This window comes from Scyliorhinus canicula, chromosome 20 (genome assembly GCF_902713615.1).
Source record: "Scyliorhinus canicula chromosome 20, sScyCan1.1, whole genome shotgun sequence".
Lineage (NCBI taxonomy): Eukaryota > Metazoa > Chordata > Chondrichthyes > Carcharhiniformes > Scyliorhinidae > Scyliorhinus > Scyliorhinus canicula.
This window is the reverse complement of record NC_052165.1, coordinates 21,728,377-21,752,763: the sequence shown is the minus strand read 5'-3', so window position 1 is coordinate 21,752,763 and position 24,387 is coordinate 21,728,377.

Here is a 24,387-nt window from a genome sequence, read left to right as displayed (position 1 = left end):
CGATTCCCCGCTGGGTCACTGTCTGTGCGGAGTCTACACATTCTCCCCGTGTCTGCATGGGTTTCCTCCGGGTGCTCCAGTTTCCTCCCACAGTCCAAAGACGTGCTGGTTAGGTGGATTGGCCATGCTAAATTGTCCTTAGTGACCAAAAGGTTAGATGGGGTTATTGGGTTACGGGGATAGGGTGGAAGTGAGGGCTTAAGTGGGTCGGTGCAGACTCGATGGGCCTCCCTCTGCACTCTATGTTCTATGTTCTACTGCACATTGCTCACCTAGATAAAGAGGAAAAGCACTCGAGTTGGCCTAGAAGCAATCAACAAATCCAAATCAGGATTACTAAAGTATGGCAGCCAATGTTCAAACTCACTCGGGAACTTACGTCTCACTTCCCACCGGAAACCGGACTCACTGACACTTCTTGCTCGGCCCCTGCCTCCCAAATCCTTCAGGAAATGTGACACGCCATGCAGCAGGATCTCAGCGAACCGAAGGTGGACCCTTACCAAGGAAAGTGGTCTATCAAGTGCGCTGATTCCTGCGCCTCCATCATTCTCTCAAGGATACTTCACAATTCCTCAAGGTGAACACCAAAGATCTGCAACACGGAGCTGAGATCATCAACCAGAGCAACGCTCTCAGAGGCGGTCATCATCCTGATGCCCCCTTCACCGCCAAGGCACAGGCCCGCTCATCTGCAACAATGCCACTGCAAGCTGGGCCCCACCCTAGCCAACAGGCCCGCTCATCTGCAACAATGCCACTGCAAGCTGGGCCCCACCCTAGCCAACACCGGCCGCCAAGGCACAGGCCCGCTCATCTGCAACAATGCCACTGCAAGCTGGGCCCCACCCTAGCCAACAGGCCCGCTCATCTGCAACAATGCCACTGCAAGCTGGGCCCCACCCTAGCCAACAGGCAAGCTCATCTGCAACAATGCCACTGCAAGCTGGGCCCCACCCTAGCCAACAGGCCCGCTCATCTGCAACAATGCCACTGCAAGCTGGGCCCCACCCTAGCCAACAGGCCCGCTCATCTGCAACAATGCCACTGCAAGCTGGGCCCCACTCTAGCCAACAGGCCCGCTCATCTGCAACAATGCCACTGCAAGCTGGGCCCCACCCTAGCCAACAGGCAAGCTCATCTGCAACAATGCCACTGCAAGCTGGGCCCCACCCTAGCCAACAGGCCCGCTCATCTGCAACAATGCCACTGCAAGCTGGGCCCCACCCTAGCCAACAGACCCGCTCATCTGCAACAATGCCACTGCAAGCTGGGCCCCACCCCTAGCCAACACCGGCCACCTGCATCATACGGAGACTCCTTATGATTTAACTCGGCTCCTCCAATCAAAACTCCAATCAGGATCATCGAGGGACATAGACCAAGCGTATGTCGCGAAAAAAGACACAAGGATAAAAGAAAGGATTAAAAGATGAGCGGAACCAGAGCTCACGTAAATGCAGCCACTCCCGCACTCACATCACGGCAACCCCCCCCCCGCCCCCTCCGCCACCGGCAATCTAATTTTTGAAAGCATTGCTGTTGAAAATGAAAGCAATGAAGGCTAGAATGCTGGTGGCTGGCGGTCTGGTGATTGAAGTCCTTTGACTGTCCGAATACATTCCGTGTGGCAACTTTGCCATTGAGTTTCCCCATCAATTGCAGTGATTGTCCACTCAAAAATTCTATTGTCAATGTGCAAGATGTTGCATTGTGCTAATATGAACTCTTCTTGACTCGACTATTAGTAGGAATGACATCATGCGTGTAAATAATGGTGAAATTATTACAGCCTTTACAGGGAGGAGGGAACAGCAAGTCTTCACATTCTTAGGCTAACATTTGTTTCCTCTTCCCATTGGTTAAAAGATCCCAACTGAGGAAAAGATCCGGCTCCATGAAAGTAGGTTTTAAAATGATTTCTCGGGTACTTCTCCCTCTTTTTTGTCACTACTGTCATCACCTTACATTAAACAATGCTGAACACTGTTTCCTTTCAACCAACCTTTAGCTCAGTTGGCTGGATGGCAGAGCGATGCCAGCACAGTGGGTTCAATTCCCGTACCAGCTGAGGTTATTCATGAAGTCCCCGCTTTCTCAACCTTGCCCCTCGCCTGAGGTGTGTTGACCCTCAGGTTAAATCACCAGCCAGCTCTCAAAGTGGAGAGTAGCCTCTGGGACTGCGCTGACATTTACCTTTTCAGCCAACCATTAAGGGGTGGCGCAGTTGCACAGTGGTTAGCACTGTTGGTTCACCGCGCCAGGAATCTGGGTTTGATTCCGGGCTTAGGTCACTGTCTATGCGGAGTCTGCACGTTCTACCCGTGTCTGCGTGAGTTGCCTCCGGGCACTCAGGCTTCCTCCTGCAAGTCCCAAAAGACGTGCCTGTTTGGTGAATTGGACATTCTGAATTCTCACTCGATGTACCCGAACAGGTGCCAGAATGTGGCGACTAGGGGCTTTTCACAGTAACTTCACTGCAGTGTTAATGTAAGCCTACTTGTGGCACTAATAAAGATTATCATCATCTCCAGTTTCTAGCACATGCAACTATACCAAAAATCCTCCATCACTTCAACTCCATTCTCCAGCTGAGTGGGATTACTCCCGCCTGTTTACACTCCAACAGTCCAATTCTAGGCAGAACATCCCTAGAAATGATTTGTCGTTCCCGAGGAATGGCTTGTCTTCCCATCTCGGTATTACCTCCGGTGTTCTTCAAGGAACACTTCTTTGCCCTCCTCCGATTCCTCATCTGTGTGGTGCTCCTTAACAAAAGTATCTGAGGTTGTAGCATCAGGTCCTACACGTGCACAGATAATAATAATAATATTAGTATCACAAGTAGGCTTACATTAACACTGCAACAAAGTTACTGTAAAAATCCCATAGTCGCCGCATTCCGGCGCCTGTTCGGGTACATAGAGGGAGAATTCAAAATGTTCAATTCACCTAACAGCACGTCTTTCAGGACTTGTGGGAGGAAGCCAGACACCCGGAGGAAAACCATACAGACACGGGAGAACGTTCAGACTCCACACAGACAGTGACCCAAGCCTGGAATCAAATCTGGGTCCCTGATGCTGTGAAGCAACAGTGCTAACCACTGTGCTAGAGTGTCACCCTAGGTATTCAATCCTCTCCACCACTTATCTCAATAATTCCACAGTCTCTGTGTTATCAACCTGCATGTTCGACATCCATTTCAGAATAGCTCACTATTTCCCCCAATTAATTAGTGGGCTTGCAACCCTATGGGATGGATATGCAACAGGATCCAGTGCAGGCGTGAGTTCAAAATCATGGTCATGGAGATTATCTCAGGATCCTATTTTGAAAGGCCTCACAGCAGAGAGGTTATGGGTGATGCAATCAGCACCAATTAACACCCCCCCTTAAGGTACTCAAGGAGCCCCTTGAAAGGCCTGTCTGTGTGGGATTGCAATTTTCAAATTTTGTCTCGGTGAGCCCAAGTGGCTTGTACGTGTCAAGTTGACCATGGGGCCAAAGTTAAACTTTTTTGGAGTTGTTCTTAGCTCTCATATGAGATGCCAACAAGCATCAGCAGAAGCACTGTTCTGAACTTTCTCGTCCATGGACACTTTCCGCCGCATCCTCATCTTAACAGGAGCCTCGTGTTCAAATCAGCGATACAGTGACAGTGCCCAACATGGCTGCCACCTGCCTTTGTCACTGGCATCATGTAGGCAGCTCCTGCCTCTTAGAGATGCTTGGCACTTCTAACTGGGTGATGAGCTCACCTCCTAGTCAAATAGACTATTTGCCTAAAAATATCATATTGTGAGAGCTACGCAGCTGAGGCATGTGGTCAGGACTCAGAATTCACCCTGCCGTTAGGTTCCCAATCCTGCTTTGAAATCCAGCCCAATATCCTCTCCACCACAAATACTACCTACTTCCACCTTTGTAACATTGCCCATCTCTATTCTGCCTCAACTAAGCTGCTGTTGAAATGGTCACAGTATCCGAAAAGGCCAATAACCATCTCTTCACCTCTCTCTCCTCTTTGAAGACGTTGCCTATAAACTACCTCCTGCTGAATGTTTAGTCACCTCGCCTCATAGTTCCTTCTTTGTCACGTCATTGTATCCTTTGTTTTTTTCTGCCATGAAGTAGTTTGGGATGTTTTCCTACTTCTGATCAAGTTGAGAAGACTGTTGAAAATATACATTGACTTGATTATGAGATAAATGGAGTACAAAAGCAAGAAAAGTAGGCAAAATGTTTGAAAACTTTGGTTGGGCCTCAAGTAGAATTTCATGTTCAGTTTTGGGCAGGACACTTTAGCAAATATGTCAAGGCCTTGGAGAGGTTGCAGAAGTAATTTACAGGAATTGAACCAGACATGAGGGACTTCAGTTATGTGGCAATATTGGAAAATTGGATTTGTCCTCCATGAAGGAGAGAATGTTAGGAGGAAATGCAATAGAGGTGTTCCAATCAGGAATAGTTTTGATGGAGCAAGTGAAGAGAAGTAGTTTCCAGTAGCATAAAGGAAGATTACCAGTGGATACAGATGTAAGGTTTATAAAAAGAATCAAAGGCAACATGATTTTAGGTGTGGAGTGTTGTGACATGAAATGCGCTGTCTGTAAGGCTGGTGGGTGAAGATTCAGTGGTCACATTCAAATGAAAACTGGATACATATTAGAAGAGAATAAAATGCCAGAGTTATGGGAAAAGAACAGCAGAGTTCATTAACTTGGTAGCTTTACCACAGAACCGACAAAGGTGCATGATGAGCCAAGCAGCCTCTTTTTATGCCAGGTCATTCTATGATATTAATACAAGTTGTTACAACAGGAAACTAACTTGCGTTCAAGAGAAGTCATTTCCACACACGATATCCCTGTTGGGGAATCGAAATTCAAAGACAGTGCTGGCTAGAGATATTATTATTTGTTTTTTTTAGAATGGTGGGGCTCGGTGAAAGAGATGGTGGCAAAACATCGCTGTGGCCTCCAGCAGCCCCAAAGCTATATAAAGCTTCAACGAGCATTGATTGGCATAAGACGCGACTTCTGTCCCTCATTCAGGAGGAGGTCCTGCCATGAAGAGCTGCTCGCAGCGGTCCCTGGGTGGGGAGAATAGGGAACGCCTGTGGGTTACAAGGAGGGCAATCGGGGTCGCGAGGCATAGAGATGGGAGTGGGGGGAGTTGTCCAGAGGTCATTGGGCAACGGAAAGATCATCCCAGTCAGCTGCTGATGGAGATGCCTCCTCCACCAACACCTCACGTCCGAGATCCAACGATGTTTATTTACCCGTTCCCTCCCATCCATGAGCTGTCATCTGCTTGTTAGACAGGGTGTATGGAGAGGGTGTATGTGCATGGTGTATGGCTAGGGTGTACGGAGAAGATGTATGGGCAGGGTGTATGGACAGGGTGCATGGATAGAGTGTTGGACAGGGTGTATGGGCAGAGTGTATGGACAGGGTGCATGGATAGAGTGTTGGATGGGGTGCATGGGCAGAGTGTATGGACAGGGTGCATGGACAAGGTGTATGAATAGGCTGTATATACAGGATGTATGGACAGGGTGGTTAGGAAGCAGCTGTTCCCCTTTATTGAAGGGTCAATAAGGACGGGACATAATTTTAAGGTGAGAGTCTGGACGTTTCGAGGGGATTTGAGGAAAAATATTTTCACCCAGATGGTGGTGGGAGTCTGGAGTGCACTGCGTAGGAGTAGAGGCGGCAAACCTCACAACCTTTAATAAGTATGTAGATGAGCACTTGAAATGTCATAACATTCAAGGCTGTGGATCAGGTGCTGGAAAGTGGGGTGAGTGCAGATTTAGTGTAGTTTTGTCAGTGCAAACTCGATGGGCCGAAGAGCCTCTTCTGTGTTTTACGGGGACAGCTTTGACCGCGTACCTCTTAGTAAAACGCGTTGCCAACTCAGAATCCGGAGTAACGCAGTGCCAACTCAGAATCCGGAGTAAATCGACTGTCTACTTAAGGGCTTCAATTGGGGCAAGGGCGTGTGTCGCGTCCAAGACTTTATCCGTCCCAGCGTGAAACCCATCCATGCAATTTCACTTCCCCCCCACCTCAGAAGGTGGGGGGGAGGTTAAAATGGCCTGTGACATTACCTATTGACTCAGTGATGTTGTTAAATGGATGTCCCAACAAAATCCCAGTGTGAATTCTATTCTCCAAATAGACGCAACATAAATTAGCCTTATTTGTGGGTTTTAAAAGAGGGGAAGGGAGCAGCGCAGTGTATACTAATAAAATCACAAAAAATTATAGGGATGTACAACAAATACCTTCGCGCCTGAAAAGAGAAAAAGATAAGTTATCAATGTGCGCGCAGTCTCTTAATTCCTTTTATTTTGGGCGGCACGGTAGCGCAATGGTTAGCATTGCTGCCTCACAGCACCGAGGGCCCAGGTTTGAACCTGGCTCCGGGTCGCTGTCCGTGTGGAGTTTGCATGGGTCTCATCCTCACAACCCAAAGATGGCAGGATGGGTGGATTGGCCAACCTATATTGCCCCTGAAAAAAGAATTGGGTACTCTGAATGTACATTTAAAAAATAATAATTCCTCTTTTTTTCTTTACCTGTTCATTCAATCTTCTGTGGGGTCAGGGTTCCACTCCGTTGTGCTGGGTTTTCTTGGTTGCAATTTCTCTGAATTTGGTGTTACCCATGCAAAAGAAATTGCAGACTTTTAGGCATAAAATTAAATCCAGGACTAATAATATATCTGTGAACATTTGTGTTAAGTTTATAAAGCGTTGCACTAGGAGTTGGCACGCTGTCATGCCCCCAAGCAAAATTAATCGCCATTGAGAATTTGCACTAGTTTCCCTAGTTTTGAGCCCTTCAAAGGGGCTCCAAAAACAAGCTGATCTTTTAGGCGCCAGGACAATAAGAGATATCATGCATTTTAAAAGCTTTTGAAATGACAACTAAGAAATGACAACTATATCCCTATGTAAATAGTGAATGGTTCTGTATATTTTTTTGAAGTAATTTTCAGCTATTCAAAATCAGGACACTCAGATACTGGGCTGCAATGAATAAAAATACTTGGGTTTTTTGTGATAAATCAATTTTCAGCATCAGGCTCCATCAAGTTACCACTTTTAATTGTTTTAATTTATTCTTTCATGGGATGTGGGTATCACTGGCATGGTCAGCATTTGTTGCCCATCCCTAATTTCACTTGCAGGTTACCTTCCCTAAGGGATATTAGGAAATCAGATGGGTTATTATAACGATTATGACAATCAACGATAGTTGCATGTCACCATCACTGAAAGACTGTATTTGCTGCCTACGACGAGCATGCGCAGTTGCATGCACGGCTGCCATATTCAGAGCGATCAATGTGCAGCAGGACGCATGCAGGGTGATCAAGTGCCAGCAGCAGAATCTCTCAAGGGCCCCACAGTTTCCTTTACCGCCAATTGATTTTTCTTGCCTTTTTCCCCCATTTTGCTTTTAGAAGCACCTGTCTTCCAATAAACCATCCTGTCATTGCAGCGTTGTGTGGAAGGGAGGTGTGGAACTAAGCCAGTAGTCCATCATCTCCCTGCACTGCTGGTGGTTAAATGTGCTGGGGTGAATTCTCCACCTCCCCAGCCGTGTGTTCCTCGGCAGCGCACTGTCACCGGGATTCTCTATTCCCGCCGCCATTGTGGCCACTACACGCCTCCGGGAAACCCGCGGCAGGGGGAGTGCTGTCAGCGGAACAGAAAATCTCACCAGCGGAGAATTCACCCCGCTGTGTTGGGAGAAACAAGCCCCGGATCTGCAAACTGACTTGCGGCCGTCACTAGGTTAATCAGAAGCCTCTCCTTCCCTCTCCATCCCGATCCCTAGGAACTGCGGGGAGGTCATGCCCCAATCAGCCACCTGCCGCAGGGCTTGGAAACTGGGTGAGCAAATTGCAACTGTTTCTCCTGTAAATGACGATATAGGATTCTGTGCGTGCCAAATGCCTCTGCACAGACAGGTAATAGTGGCCAGCTTGCTTTCGCAGGAGACACTGGGAGCGGAATTTTCCAGCCGTTGGGATTCTCTATTCCCACTAGCAGTGCACCCCCTCTGTGGGCTTCCCGGTGGTGTGGGGTGGCTTCAATGGGAAATCTCATTGACAAGAGGAGGGAAAGATAATCCCACTACTAGCAAATGGTGCACCACCGTAAACATGCGGCTAAGGTATCAGAGAATCCTGTCCAGTATCACCAAAAATAGCTTTCAATTGGGCAGCACGGTAGCACAGTGGTTAGCACAGCTGATTCGCAGCGCCAGGGTCCCAGGTTCGACTCCTGGCTTGGGTCACTGTCTGTGTGGAGTCTGCACGTTTTCCCCGTGTGTGCGTGGGTTTCCTCCGGGTGGTCAGGTTTTCCCCCCCAGAGTCCAAAAATGTGCCAGTTAGGTGGATAGGTCATGATAAATTGCCCTTAGTGTCCAAACAAAAGGTTAGGTGGGGTTACAGGGATAGGGTGAAGGTGTGAGCTTAAGTGGGGTGCTATTTCCAGGGGCCAATGCAGACTCAATGGGCTGAATGGCCTCCTTAAAAGAAATTTAAATTCCAGATTTAATGAATTGCATTTAAGGTCCACCAGCTGCCATTTGGACCCACATCCCCAGAGCATTAGCCTTGGCCTCTGGATTACTAGTCTAGTTTGCCACCATCCCCCCACAAATTGTTCTTAAAATTGCATTTTAAATCGCTGTACGATTGCAAAGGTTTGTTGCATTCGGCCAGAGTTTGAGTGGAAACTTGAGAATAGTGAACACGTCTGAAAACTAGCGCAATTCCGAGCACATTTTGTGCCCAAATCACTGTTTTGATCACAAGCAGAAATTCTATCCCTTTATTATTAGTCAATGCATTTCTTTTCCACATAACTAAGAATAGTCTAAAGAGTACTGTATTTTCCTTCTTTAGTATTATCGAAATTTAAATGGTAATATGGATATACTGGGTATACATCTCTTTCACTTTTCCACCCTTTGCATTTTGTCCTTCCTTTTATCTCTTGAAGCTGCATCATTGTTATTACATTAATCACAGCAGCTTCAGTACACAATGTTCAACTCTCAGAACCAAATACTGTATTTCAATGCTTCGCATTTTTCCCCTATATTTTCCCACAAAGGTGCATTGTTGAGGGGGCATCTCTGTTGAACCTGGTGTCTCACAGATTCGAAAACAGCTGAATTAAAGCATTGAGGATTTAAGTTAAAGGCAATAAGGAAGTACTGCTGGCTCTTGCAGTGATTAAGTCTCAGATTAGCATCTCCTGCTGCATTTGCATGCCAAGATCCCCTAACAAGTGAAGGAATACTAACGAGAGAAGGGGAATTGAAGCAATTAACAAAACCATTCCCCAGTTGAGCTCAGCAGCGCTTCCTGCTGGGAGGTAGGTGTGAAAATATTTGTTTGGCCGGGACCTTGGATCAGCATGAGCTTGGGTTGAGATTTCAATCAGGAGAAGGATGCGACCGGCCACTGAGCTCCCACCAAGCTCTCCCAGCCAAGTGTATCCATATCATCAGGTAACTCCCATTAGCTTTGGAAGAAGGATCTGGAGAATTCACCCCAGGATTTGGGAATTCAATGGAAAGTGCACTGTGGGATGCAGTTGGAGCGTCCATTGTGTGTGCCCACTTTGAAGAGAGATTATTAAAGCCAAATGGGCCTTCCAAACTGTAACAGTTTACTCTGGGTGAAGGCTGAATCTCGGTATTGATTACATCACATGGCGTTTGAAAAGTACTGCGGTTAACTACTGTTCAAGTGTCAGTTTACATGCTTTCCCCCCTGTGATCCAACACAATATTTGATCAGAATGAATTCATTTAATACTTTACTTTAACCCCTGTCAGCTCGCAGAGGCTTCGTTTCAAAAAAATAATCTGTGTCTATTTAAACCTTTTTGTCCTTCCCTTTGGAAATTTCAGATGATTTTCTGTGGCGCAGATACATTTTTACATGTGTATTTTCTGCTGACGCCAAGAGAAAAAAAACATAACTTGTGGTTTCGGGATCAGCTAACTTTGCATTCTAACTTAAAGCGCTTTACAAAGTGGAGACCTGGAAGTTAATGGTTATTTATCATCGAATGAAATTACCTCGAGTCCGCACACATCTCAATCTACCCTGAGGCTACAGTGGCTTTTTTTTAAAGGTTACAGTTTTTGAAACAGAAAATCTGATCCTGGGAGTTAATTTTATTCCATATTCCCCTTGCCAGGCGCGACCGAGGCTGTGCCTTGAGTTACTTAACAAAATAAAGCATCTTCAGAATGATGCAAAGTCTCAGCGGGTCAACTTCGGCAATCATGGATGAAATGCAACTTAATTGTCCCTTTATTTTAAACACGCCTCTCTGGTCTTTCCTTTTCCTGAGGACCCCTCGTCAGCCTGTAAACCATATTTTGCCTGACATTGCATGGGCAGATCTGTTTTAGAAGAAAAAGAAGGTTAGCTGCTCCAAATGATTTGTATCTTTGTAGATGCTGGAAAATTAGTCACTTATTTTTGATCACATGGATGATATTCCGCTGGAATTTGAAAGGAGTTGCCAGAATGTCTGCACATGTTTTACTCAGTCCCGCTAGCCCTTTGACTGTGTATTCTCAGAAATACACAAGTGACCCAGAAACTGATTTAACCATGTTGCTCTGCCAAGGTTTTTTGCATAATATGCTCTGGGTTATATCTTTCAATACTACTCAATGCTCTTCTGATTGCTGTTTGTTGACTTGCGGAAAATAAAATAAAATGCTGTACAACAGTTCTGGCGCATTTAATAATTTATTCCTTCGTTGCAAAATGCATTCGCCTAAGATAGTCGGCAGTTAGCAATCACTTGTTTCGCCAGCAATAACACCAGTGTCATAACAAACATACTTCCATTTTGATGTAAACTTCTAAACAAGGCAGAAAGCTTGCAGGATTAGATCACAAATGGGCTCCCTGTGGCAAAGGTACAGCCTGAACAGATGAGCCGATGGAACCGGGTGAATATCAGACTTAGTGGCAATATTGTGCCGAGATCAGTGTGTCGTTCGCGTTGTCTAATGTTTGATGTTAGCGCTCAAAAGTGAAAGCTGAACAACCAAGAACTCGCCCCCTTTCTCAAAGCTGTCATTTCTCTCTCTCTCTCTCCCTCTCTCTGGATCGCTGGAGTTAGTGTCACGCCACAGAGCTCTTTTTAGAACGGAACGATATCTTGACTGATATTGCAAACTTCACGTAAAGATTGTTCATAAACGCATACATTACAGTTGAATGAAAGTATGTTGTGGCTAACCTTTAATGGGGGTTTGCTGGAACTTTGTTTTTAACCCAATAAATGCCTCAAATGGCAACTCACAAGATTAGCCAACCTTGGGCTAAATTGTTAGATATTTAATGGATCTGGATTAAAATAGGCAGGCTCCCAGAACGACATTCCTATCCTACTTATCTGGGCTATGGATTCTGTAGCTGAGCCACACGTATCATTTCATCTAATCTTATCCACCATGTCCACTCGCAGAACGAAGAGAATCGCTAGATTTATTCCATCAACAGTATCATGGAATGGAATGCAAAACTACAATGAATCGCCTTGGAGACTACAATCCAAAATCAGGAGAGCGCAGGAACACTGAGCTTGACTCTGTTTAGTATTAAACATTATAAAAGGACAAATCTTCCCCTTTTTTAGTCGATTACATTTTGCACCTTTGAACTAAACCAGCTCAGTTCTTTTGACATTGAGGGAATTGCAACTGTTCCAAATTAGTGGACTGTGCTCTGGAGTCGTACTGTGAATATGGTCATGCCTTACTGCTCTGTTGAAACCAGTCGGCGTTGTATCAGCTGGTTCTGATGCCAATGGAATGAGTTGATTGCAGTCAAATATTATATTTCTTTAACTGGAACCAGGTGGCCCTATATTTTTGACATAATTCATTTAGCCTGATTGTATTGAAGATATGGTTTTATTTAGAGCTATTTGAGCTCACTGTCTCCACTCTAGAATGAAACACGGAAGGAAAGAAAATAAAATTACCCAAGAATCTACAACGAAAATACACTAAGAAGACTAGGCCACTCCTGTTGATAAAGTGCTCTATCAGAAAGTAAAGCTCCCAGAAGCAGCTTGGATATTGTCAGTAATGTTTGTACATATCAACTCTGTCCTAAAGATGTATTTTTTAAATTAGGACTTCTCCAAATGTAGCTTTCTTCTGAAGTTACATTTGCCTTTGCATATATTTAACAGTCCATCAACGTTTATTAATGTACAGTAAAACAGTCTAACCCTACAAGTTCCAGACTCCCACTCCGGAATCTTCCATCCCTGTTCACAGCTGGGATTTTCCGGTGCCGCTGAGTGAATGGAGTTTTGGCGGGAACGCCAAATCTTCCGTTCCCGCTCACAATGGGTCCCACCGTGGACGAGAGCGGTGATAACCCGGCCAATGTACTAACAGATACAGCAGGCTGGACTCTCCGTTCCCCCAGCCATGTGCATCACGATTCTCTGCTCCCACCGCTTGTCAATGATGCCAACCCGCGCCGCCGCAAAACCCATGGGCGGGGTTTTCCCATCCTGCCAACAGGGAAGTTCGTGGCCCGCAAGGGTGGAGAACGAGAAGGGATGAAAAAAATTTAGTTACCGAGAGAAATGACAACGGGAACTTGCAGTTCGGCTGACACAGAATCACAGCATTGTTACGATGCAGAGGGAGGCCATTTGGACCATTGTGTCTGCACTGGCTCTCCGAAAAAGCAGCAAGAATTTTCCCCTTCCCCTTGCACATTGTTTCTATTCAGATGACCATCTAATGTCCTTTTTACTGCCTTGTTTAAACCTGCCTCCGCCACACTTCCAGGCCGTGTATTCCAGACCCAAACCGCTCACGGTGTGAAAAAGTTTTTTCTTGCATGAAATTTGCTTCTCTTGCTAATCACTTTAAATCGGTGTCCCCTCATTCTTGATCATTTTATGAGCAGGAATAGTTTCTCCCCATCTACTCTGTCCAGTCCCTCATGAATTTGAACATCATTAGGGGCAGCACGGTAGCATAGTGGTTAGCATCAATGCTTCACAGCTCCAGGGTCCCAGGTTCGATTCCCGGCTGGGTCACTGTCTGTGCGGAGTCTGCACGTCCTCCCCGTGTGTGTGTGGGTTTCCTCCGGGTGCTCCGGTTTCCTCCCACAGTCCAAAGATGTGCGGGTTAGGTGGATTGGCCATGCTAAATTACCCGTAGTGTCCTAAAAAGTAAGGTTAAGGGGGAGTTGTTGAGTTACGGGTATAGGGTGGATACGTGAGTTTGAGTGGGGTAATCATTGCTCGGCACAACATCAAGGGCCGAAGGGCCTGTTCTGTGCTGTACTGTTCTAAAAATCTCTATCTAATCTCCTCTTAGATGCCTTCTCTACATGGAGAACAATCCCAACCTCTCCAAACTATCCTCATAACTGAAGATTCTCAACCCTGGAACCATTCTTGTGAACCTCATTTGCATTCTCTCCAATGCGTTCACATCCTTTCTATAAAGTGTAGCACCCAGAACAGGACATAATATTCCAGCTGAGGCCTAATTAGTGTCTTGTATAAGTTCAGCAAAACCTCCTTGCTCTTGTAGTCTGTGCCCCTTTCAATAAAGCCCAGAATACCATATGCTTTATTGACTGCTCTCTCCACCTGTCTTGTCACCTCCATTTATCCACGTTATACAATTAATAATTTAATCTTTATTATTGTCACAAGTAGGCTTACATTAATACTGCAATTAAGTTACTGTGAAAAATCCCCCAGTCGCCACACTCTGGTGCCTGTTCGGGTACACTGAGGGAGAATTTAGAATGACCAATTCACCTAACAGCACTTCTTTTGGGACTTGTGGGTGGAAACTGGAGCGCCCGGAGGAAACCCACGCACACACGCTGAGAACGCGCAGGCTTCGCACAGACAGTGACCCAAGCCGGGAATCAAACCTGGGACCCTGTCGCTGTGAAGCAACAGTGCTAACCACCGTGCTATGTGCCGCATCTGCCATGTATTTGCCTACTCACTCAACGTGTCTAAATTGCCTTGAACCCTCTTTACTGCCTTCTCACCACTCAATTCCGCCAAGGTTTGGGTTGTCAGCAAACTTGGAAATATTAGATTCGTAATCATTCAAATTGTTGATTCATATTGTGAACAGCGGGGGCCCGAGCATTGGTCCCTGTGATACCCCACTGCTTTCCACTCCAAACCCCACCTACCCCCCTCCCCCCCCCCAATTTATTCCTACTCTTTGCTTCTTGTCTGCAAACCAATTCTCAATCCATGCCAGTATGTTACACCCATTACTATGTGATTTTATTGTGCTCACTAACCTCTGATGTGGGATTTTGTCAAAAGCTTTCTGAAAATCCAATCACACCATATCAACTGGTTCTCCCTTATCTATTCTTCGCAATAAAATCCAGCCTCAGAAAATTCCAGTCGGTTTGCCAAACATGATTTCCCTTTTGTAAATCCATGTTCACTTCACCCATTTTTGAAGTGTCCTGTTATCACATCCTTTCTAATAGACTCGAGCATTTTTCCTATTCCTCAGGTTAGCCTAACTAGTCTGTAATTCCTTGTTTTCTCTCTCTTTCATTTCAATAGTTGGGTTATATTTGCCACTTTCCAATGTGCTGGGACTGTTCCAGAATCTCCAGAGTTTTGAAGATGATGACCAATGCATCCACTATTTCCTTTTTTAAAATAAAAAGAATAAATTCTTTTCTTTTCCAATGAAGGGGCCATTTAGCGTAGCCAATTCACCTACCTTTCACATCTGTTTGGGTTGTAGGGGTCAGACCCAAGCAGACACGGGGAGTCTCACTGCGCCGAGGTCCCAGGTTCGATCCCGGCTCTGGGTCACTGTCCGTGTGGAGTTTTCATATTCTCCCAGTGTTTGCGTGGGTTTCGCCCCCAAAACCCAAAGATGTGCAAGGTAGGTGGATTGAGCATGCTAAATTGCCCCTTAATTGGAAAAAATGAATTGGGTACTCTAAAATCTTTTTTTTTAAATCTAAGGAAGAATATATTTGCCATAGAGGGAGTGCAGCAAAAGTTCACCAGACTGATTCCTGGGGTGGCAGAATTGTCATATGAAGAGAAATTGAGTAAAAAGGGCCTGTATTCTCTGGGATTTAGAAGAATGAGAGACCTCATTGAAATGTTTAAAGTTCTGAGAGGGATTGGATGCAGTGGTGTTGTTTCTTCTGCCTGATGGGGTCTAGGAAAAGGGGTCCTGGTCTAAGGAGGCAATTTAGGACTGAGATGAGGAGTGATTTCTTCACAGAGGATGGTGAACCTCTGGAATTCTCTCTGACAGAAGGCTGTAGAGGCCAAATCACTGAATATATTTAAGAAAGGAACAGATAGATTTTGAGACATGTGCATGGGAAGAGTGGGGAGTATGGCATTGAGATAGATGATCAGCCATGATCGCATCGAATGGCGGAACAGGTTCGATGGGTCGAATGGCCTACTCATTCTCTTGTCTTCTATTTTTCTAAATCTAATTTCTGCAAAGAATAAATTCTACTAAGTTAATTTAAGTGCATTCCCAGCAACCTCTTGGCATGCAGAATTGCCAATGTGATTAAACTGCACTGGGAAAAATGATATTCCGTAACAGAGGATTCCTCATGGATTAATATATATATTTTTCTCAATAAAAAAAGTCAGTAAGGCCAGAGGCATTTTAGTATATTCTTAATGATGTGGAACCATCACTTTGAAGTGTTATTATGTGGAATGCTTACTTGAAACTTGGATTTAATTTCTCTGATCCCATGCAACCACAAACTGGCCTCGGTCCATCGCAATGTTTTCACTCCAGCCCAAGTGGTGTTCCCTCTTGAAATTACCATTTGGAATAGGAGCCTAAAAATCAGAAACCTTGGACGGGATTCTCCGTTCCCCGACACCGATTTTGTAATCGGCGACTGGGCAGAGAATCCCTGTTTACGACCGAAACGGGGGTGGCGCCTTTTTTCGGATGCTCCGTCCCCTCCAAAACGGCATCATCGAGAAGCATGCCACACCACCATTAGGGAAGCCACAGGCATTACCTGAGGCCCTCCCCCCGATGCTCCGCCCCCGATGGGCCGAGTTCCTGACCCCGCGGGTAAGATGTGCTCTCAGCGGTCGGGAACCCGGCGTGGTGGCTGCGGACTGTGTTGAGCGCTGTCACAGTCGGGCAGGAGGCATGGTGCTGGCCAGGGGAGCTTCGGCGAGGGTTGGGGGAACTGGCGGGGGGTTGCTAGGGGCTTGCGAGGGGGTATCCAGGGGGCACTATCTGGCAGGTTGGGTCTGCGCACGGCCGGCGCCATATTATGCGACGCGACTGCTGTAGGTCGACGCCATGTTATGCGGCGCGACTGCTGTAGGTCGACGCCATGTGCGGCCACGGACCCAGCAATTCTCCGGCCTTTTTTGTCGTGGAGGCCAGGCGATTTATGTGGCACGACTGCTAGCCTGTCACCGGTTGGAGGATTGGTGCTGGGGTGGCTCAGATTTTCTTGACGTAAAACGTCACGGATCCAGCGCATGATTTTTTTCAGATGGCGGGTTGTTGCTTCGCACCACCTGAAGAGTCTCCTGCCAATGGCAAGCACACCGCAGGCATTTCACACTCGAATGGTCGTAAAGTGGTATAGAGGGATATGGGCAGGTGGGACTAGTTTAGTGATAGAAACTGGGCGGCATGGACAAGCTGGGCCGAAGGGCCTGTTTCCATGCTGTAAACATCTATGACTCTAAGTGGCTGCCCGTTGGACTTCGGGGGAAGGGAAAAGGCTGCTCTTGAAAGCAGACGTCGAAAAATTTCTGATTAATAATAACATAAAGGGTTATGGGGATAATGGGTGCAAAAGGCATTGACGTTTCAGACCAGCCATGACAAAATGGAATGGCAGAGCAGGCTCGACGGGCTGAATGGCCTCCTTTGTTCCTAAATTCCTATTCCTAAGTCCCACCTTAGCGACCTGCCCTCCAATCTGATTTGCCAGCAGCTCTCCGGCCTCTGCAATGACAGAGCTTCAGTGGACAGAAGAAGAAATGCGGTGTAGCTGTTGAAGGGTCTGGATGACCCTTTGTCAGAGATAGACAATACTGATATCAACCCGGTAATGCGGAAAATTGCCCAGGTATGTCACCAGAAAAGGTGAAATCCAACCTGTACAATTACCGCCCCATCAGTCTACTCCCAATCATCAGCAAAGTGATAGAACTCATTAAGCTTAAAGTTCTAACATTATTATATTCCATTGCTTTAGGATCTTAGTTAACCTAATGCGTAATGAATGTCTCGCGTCACTTGAAATGTCGCCATCGGTGCAGTAGGGGCCTGTTTAGCTCACCAGGCTAAATCGCTGGCTTTTACAGCAGACCAAGCAGGCCAGCAGCACGGTTCGATTCCCGTACCAGCCTCCCCCGGACAGGCGCCGGAATGTGGCGACTAGGGGCTTTTCACAGTAACTTCATTGAAGCTTACTCGTGACAATAAGCGATTTTCATTTCATTTCATTTCATTTAATATCATGAATTTCTGGCATCATTTGTAATTCTATTTCTCCAAGGGCTTTTAGATGTTATGTCGTTGCTTCATCTCTGACTGGATCTTTTCCTGTTCTCATCAATTTCAAAGCATTCTTTCCCTCTGATATCATAATGGCCATAACTTCTGTACAATCTTCTGATGTATGGAGATCATACGCCGTACAGGAGGTCGGGATGGCACAGAAGTCCTGACGCATGGACATGTGTGCAGAGAGTGCGGCACATTTAAACTCCCGACACTTTTTTTAAAAAATGTTTCGGCAGCACGGTGGCGCAGTGGGTTAGCCCTGCTACCTCACAGCGCCGAGGTCCCAGGTTTGATGCCGGCTCTGGGTCCATGTGGAGTTTGGACATTCTCCTCGTGTTTGCGTGGGTTTCGCCCTCCACACTACAAAGATGTGCAGGCTAGGTGGATTGGCCACGCTAAATCGCCCCTTAATTGGAAAAATGAATTGGGTACACAAAATTTGTTTTTAAAGTGTTTCCATGGAATGGGAATGAATGGGACAGTGCTAACTTGGCCAGCTTACCGTAATTACCCTTGTTTATTTGCACTTTTTTTCTGTCCAGAACAGTGAGCAGAGGCAGGAGACATTGGAGACCACGGGCGGAATTCTCTGACCCCCGCGGCCGGCGTAAATCCTGCCCCCGCCGTGGCCTGAATTCTCTGCCACCCGGAAATCGTCGGGAGCGGGAATCACACCCCGCCGATCGGCGTGCCCCCTGTAGCGATTCCCCGGCCCACGGTGGACCGAAGTCCCACCGCTGACAGGCGTCTCCCGCTGACGGGAATTGGAGCACCTCGGGGCCCACTGATCGGCGGGCGGGCCAGTGCCGTGGGGGCACTCTTTTTCTTCTGCCGCTGCCATGGCCTCCACCATGGCAGAGGCGGAAGAGACCCCCCTACCGCGCATGCGCTGGTGGTGACGTCAGCAGCCGCTGACGCACCGGCGCATGCGCGAACCGGCAAAGGCCTTTCGGTCAGCCCCGACGCCGGGCGGCGTAGCGCCAAAGGCCGTTGCCGCCAATTTTGGTGCCAGTTGGCGTGGCGGAAACCACTCCAGCGCGGGCCTAGCTCCTGAAGGTGTGGAATTCTCTGCACCTTTGGGGAGGCCCGATGCCGGAGTGGTTGGCGGCACTCCGCTACGCCGGGACCCCCTGCCCCGCCGGGTAGGGGAGAATCCCGGCCAACATTTCTTTGGTGGGTTAATGTTATACAATGGTGTTCATAAATATATTTAAAATGCACATAAAATGAAAGATAGATATATGTATTTTTCAATGCTTTGTATTTATAACATTATTTTTGTTAATAAATGTTTTCCATTAAACTTGACAAACTTTTACAAATATCTTATTTAAACATCAGAGCAATGTTCAATTATGAGATAATTATGGATGAATATGTTAAGTGAAGTAAACTAGGCAGAAATATAATAATGATGAACACAACTCAATATAAAAGTCAGCAGCGGAATTCTCCATCGGCGGGATCCTCTGGTCTGCCGGCAGCGGACCCATGCCCGCGGGTTACCCAGTGGCGTGGCCACAATGGAAAATCCCGTTGTCCGACTGCGGGAACAGACAATCCTGCTGCCGCGCCAGAAAACATGGCTAGAGGACTGGAGAATCCTGCCCCAGATGTTACAAGAACAGTGACAGCTAAAAACAAAAGCCCGGGGAGGGGGGGGGGGGGGAGAATCTTTTCAAACTTATGACCAGGTCAGATCCATCTTGTAGAAGCATTTGATGACCCATTCTGTAGGTCTGTAAAGAGACAGTGTTATTCACATTTTGTCCTACCTCAGGAAGATCCATTGTTAGTTGTGCGAGAAGTTCTGACTTCTCTTCTTCCCGACTAGGTTTTCACTTCCATAGAATCGTAGAATTTACAGTGCAGAAGGAGACCACTCGGCCCACCACGTCTAAACTGGCCCTTGGAAAGAGCACCCTACCTAAGCCCACACCTCCACCCGATCCCCGTAAACCCCCACTAACAATGTTTTGAACACTAATGGCTATTTACCGTGGAGAATCCACCTAACCTGCACATCTTTGGACTGTGGGAGGAAGCCGGAGCACCCGGAGGAAACCCACGCAGACTCGGGGAGAATGTGCAGACTTCGCACAGACAGTGCCAGGATCGAACCTGGGACCCTGGCGCTGTGAAGCAACAGTGCTAACGACTATGCTACCGGGCTACCATATTCTAAGTTAAAACAAACAAACATTTTTAAGCATTCACATGTAAAGTTAGCACATTGGTTAGCACTGCTGCTTCACAGCACCAGGAACCCTGGTTCGATTCAAATCTTCGATGACTGACTGTGTAGAGTTTGCACATTCTCCCCTTTGTGGTATCATCATAAATGTAAGAACTGCCAGTGTTAATGAAATATATAACTCAACCACTACAGGGAGCTAGATGTACAAGTATAAAGACATTGATGCTAAGCCTTAAGGGTGAGAGGTTGAGGAGAAGGCTAGAGAGCAGACTAAAGGAAAGATAGTGTGAGGGAGAGCAGATCATAGTTAATGTTATCATGTAGAGATTAGTAGGAGTAGAGTGTAGATTATGGGCGGGATTCTCCAACCCCCCGCCGGGTCGGACAATCCCCGGGGGTGCGGCGCGAATCCCGCCCCACCGTCTCGCTGCCCCGACTCTGGCTGCCATATTCTCCGGCTCCATCTTTCAGGCGGGGGTGGGGTTCACACCACGCCGGTCGGGGGCCGTTGGAAGCGGACCCCCCGGCAATTCGCCGGGCCCTGATGCGCCAAGCGGCCGTCCGTTTTTGGCCAGTCCCGCCGGTGTGGGTTACGCATGGTGCCACACGGCGGGTCCTGGCAGGTAAGTTGATTGGGGCTGTCCTCGGGAGGGGTGAGGGGGTCCAACCCGGGGGGGGGGGGGGGGGGGGGGGGGGGGGTGCACCACGGTGGCCTGGCCCGCGATCGGGGCCCACCAATCTGGTGGGCGGGCCTATGCTGTGGGAGCACTCCTTCCTTCGGCGCCGGCCGCTGTTGTGCTCTGCCATGGCCGGTGCAGCATGCGCCAAAACATGCCAGCGGTTCCGCGCATGCACGAGATCACGGCGGCCCTTTGGCACATGCTCAAACTTCAGCGCCGGCTGGAGCGGCGCCAACCCCTCCGGCGTCCACCTCGCCCCCGAGATGGGTGAGGATTCCTCACTTTGGGGGCCCGTTGACACCGGAGTCATTGGCACCGGATTTCCCGCTTGCGCGGGGACTAAGTCTGCGGACGGGGGAATCCCAGCCTATATGTTTATTATCATCTGTGTATTAGAATTAGAATTAGAACAGTACAGCACAGAACAGGCCCTTCGGCCCTCGATGTTGTGCCGAGCAATGATCACCCTACTCAAGCCCACGTATCCACCCTATACCAGTAACCCAACAACCCCCATTAACCATATTTTTAGGACACTAAGGGCAATTTAGCCTGGCCAATCCACCTAACCCGCACATCTTTGGACTGTGGGAGGAAACCGGAGCACCCGGAGGAAACCCACGCAAACACGGGGAGGACGTGCAGACTCCGCACAGACAGTGACCCAGCCGGGAATCGAACCTGGGACCCTGGAGCTGTGAAGCATTTATGCTAACCACCATGCTACTGTGCTGCCCCTTTGGCTGCCTATGGCAGCCCCTATTATCTAGGAGTAAGTGTCAAAACCAAATTAGTAGTGTTAATAAATTAATAGCTTTGTTCACGTTAAAGCTAATTTGTGGTCTTTGTGAAAACTACGCAAACAATCCTGAATTTAGCAACACAAATCCCGTACCAGCCTCCCCGAATAGGCGCCGGAATGTGGCGACTAGGGGCTTTTCACAGTAACTTCATTGAAGCCTACTCGTGACAATAAGCGATTTTCATTTCATTTCATTTTTTCATTTCACAAAAAACACCACACCTGTGTCTGCATGGGTTTCCTCCGGGAGCTCCCACAGTCCAAAGGTATGCAGGTTAAAAACAATTTAAAATGTCCAATTCTCTTTTTTTTCCAATTAAGGGGCAATTTAGCGTTGTCAATCCACCTACCCTGCACATCTGTGGATTGTGGGGGTGCAACCCACGCAGACACGGGGAGAATGTGAAAACTCCGCATGGACAGTGACCTGGAGCCTGAATCGCACCCGATCCTCGGCTCCATGAGGCAGCAGTGCTAACCACTGTGCACCCTTGATTATATTAGAATATATTGCAGATTTGTACAGTTTTAAAACAAATTACCTATGTTCACTTAGAAATATTAAATCATAAAAAATCAAATTAAAAATTACATTAAAAGAACCAATAACAATAGCATTAGCTGTATGAAAGAAAGGACCAAATGAATTTGTAAACAGAAACTTCAGCATCCCTTAGAAACAACTGAAACCTGTTGCTTGTTGTCTTCCATACAAACCTGCAGTTTCAATTCCTGAGCTCAATGGGCCTTCCCTCAGTTTTCTCATCATTCCCTCGCATGGTTACATTCAAGCCTGCAGCCTGGCCTGCGCAACATGTCCAAATGCAGGCCCAAGGCTGATGCTGAAATCGGAAAGTTTGGCGTGATTTTTGAGCGCAGGGAAGTGCGCACTTTGCGCATTCAGTACCGGCAGACCATGGCTTCCAACCGATACACGGAAGTCACGGCCCATTGTTTGATCCATCATTTGACGCTTTATCTTGAGCGATCCCATTTTGAATCATCGCACATGTCATTTATATATACTGTCCATTTGTTTGCTCATCCCCTTCAAACAGTATTTTACCAGCTTTATCTTTTACGCACACACTGTCTATAAAATTATGTCCCTTTATTTTCTATCTGTCAAAGGTTTCGCCCCCTCGTGCAGAACTTTCACTTTATGATTTCTTTCCAGCTCCAATAAATCTTCACACACCTTATTATTACATTTATACTCATCCTTCCCACAAACATTCCTTATTTTCTTTTCAATTTCATACTACTCAATTATGTTTCCCATCATTTCCCTTTCCACCTGGTATCTCATCTGTCATTCCCGCCATGCCCACCAGCCACTATGTGAGCAGCCAGCCACAACGGAAACACAAGTCAGAGCAGAGGACCTTCACCAACTTCGTCCAATTCTTCCCCCCCAGCCCTGTCGTTGTGGGTAAAATCCCAGCTCATATGTTGCCAAAGACAGTAAATGAGCTCTGAACAGCTTTTCTGTATTGGTGGATTTTGTTGTATATTATGAGGGAGCACCCTCGCTGTTCATAGAATCATAGGATTTACAGTGCAGAAAGAGGCCATTCAGCCCATCAAGTCTGCACCGGTCCTTGGAAAGAGCACCCCATTTAAGCCCATGCCTCCACCCTGTCCCCTTAAACCAGTAACCCCACCTCACCTTTTTTGGACACTAAGGGCAATTTATCAAATGCAATCCACCAATTTATCAATGCACATCTTTGGACCGTGGAAGGAAACTGGAGCACCTGGAGGAAACCCACGCAGACACAGGGAGAAAGTGTAAGCTCCACACAGACAGTGACCCAAGCCGGGAATCGAACCTGGGACCCTGGAGCTGGGAAGCAACTGTGCTAATCACTGTGCTATCGTGTTGCCATGTTGTTGATGAAATAGAGGTCTTTTATATCCACCTCAGTGAGAGAGAGGATCTCATTTTAACGTCTCAGCTGAAAAATGGCATGTTTGAGAACATGGCACACACAGAGGTGTAAGGGTAGATTAAACTCTCAAATCCTGCAGAACACTACAAATAGAATCAGGAATTCAAATTTAATTTCTTCCTTCTTATCAGGAGAGAGAAATATGGTGATAAAAGCAAATTACTGCGGATGCTGGTATCTGAAACAAAACCAAAAAAAATACTGGACAATCTCAGCAGGCCTGACAGCATCTGTGGAGAGAGAAGGGAGCTCACTTTCCAAGTCTGGATGACTCTTTGTCAAAGCTGAGAGAGAAATATGGTTTAATCTAATATTTTTTGAAAAACAATCCTATTCCTTTCACAATGTCCAGACAAGGACTACTGTCTAAATGGAAAACTAACAGACTTAATATCTGCAAACATATGCAAGTTATGGAAAGAAAGAAAACTAGACATTCAAGCCTGTAATCTGTTCCTGAGCTTTAGTGTGGCCAATGACAAGATGTTTGAGTGTTTTTTGAATGTACAAGATTGCAGTAGTCTCAAAGTCTTTTCCAACTAGACTAGTCTGGCTGTAATCAGTCAAAGGAAAAATATTTCAAGGAATTCTGAAATGATCTTGTGCAACAATCAGAAGAATTGTGATTTTAAAAAAATATTTCTAACATGAACAAAAGAATTGAAAGCACAATTGTAACTGTGTCGATTGTAAATATGCAAACTGTATATCTGCAAAATGCAAAACCAAGGGTCATTTTTTCATTATTTAAACTAAACGTGACTGCATTATCAGACATGAAACAGAGCATTTTCTGAAATGTTCATTGTTTTTACAATTCCCTTTAAAAACATGGGCACCACAATGCATTCATATATAGAAAGATTAAGATGGCCTGTTTGAAGGTTTTATTGGCACCTTGATGACCAAGTTCCTAGTCAAATAAGAAGATCACAAATCATCAGAATAGCATCATGTGCCGCATGGAATATTAACTGAGTGTATTAGTCAAACTGACCTGGATAAGATAACAAACAGGGCAATAAATATCAAATTGATGTCAAATAAATGTTATATATTGCTTTAGCAGAGCAACAAATAATGAGGGAAGGAAAGGAGGAACGACCAGGCAAGAGCAAAGGGTGTGATGTGACCATCA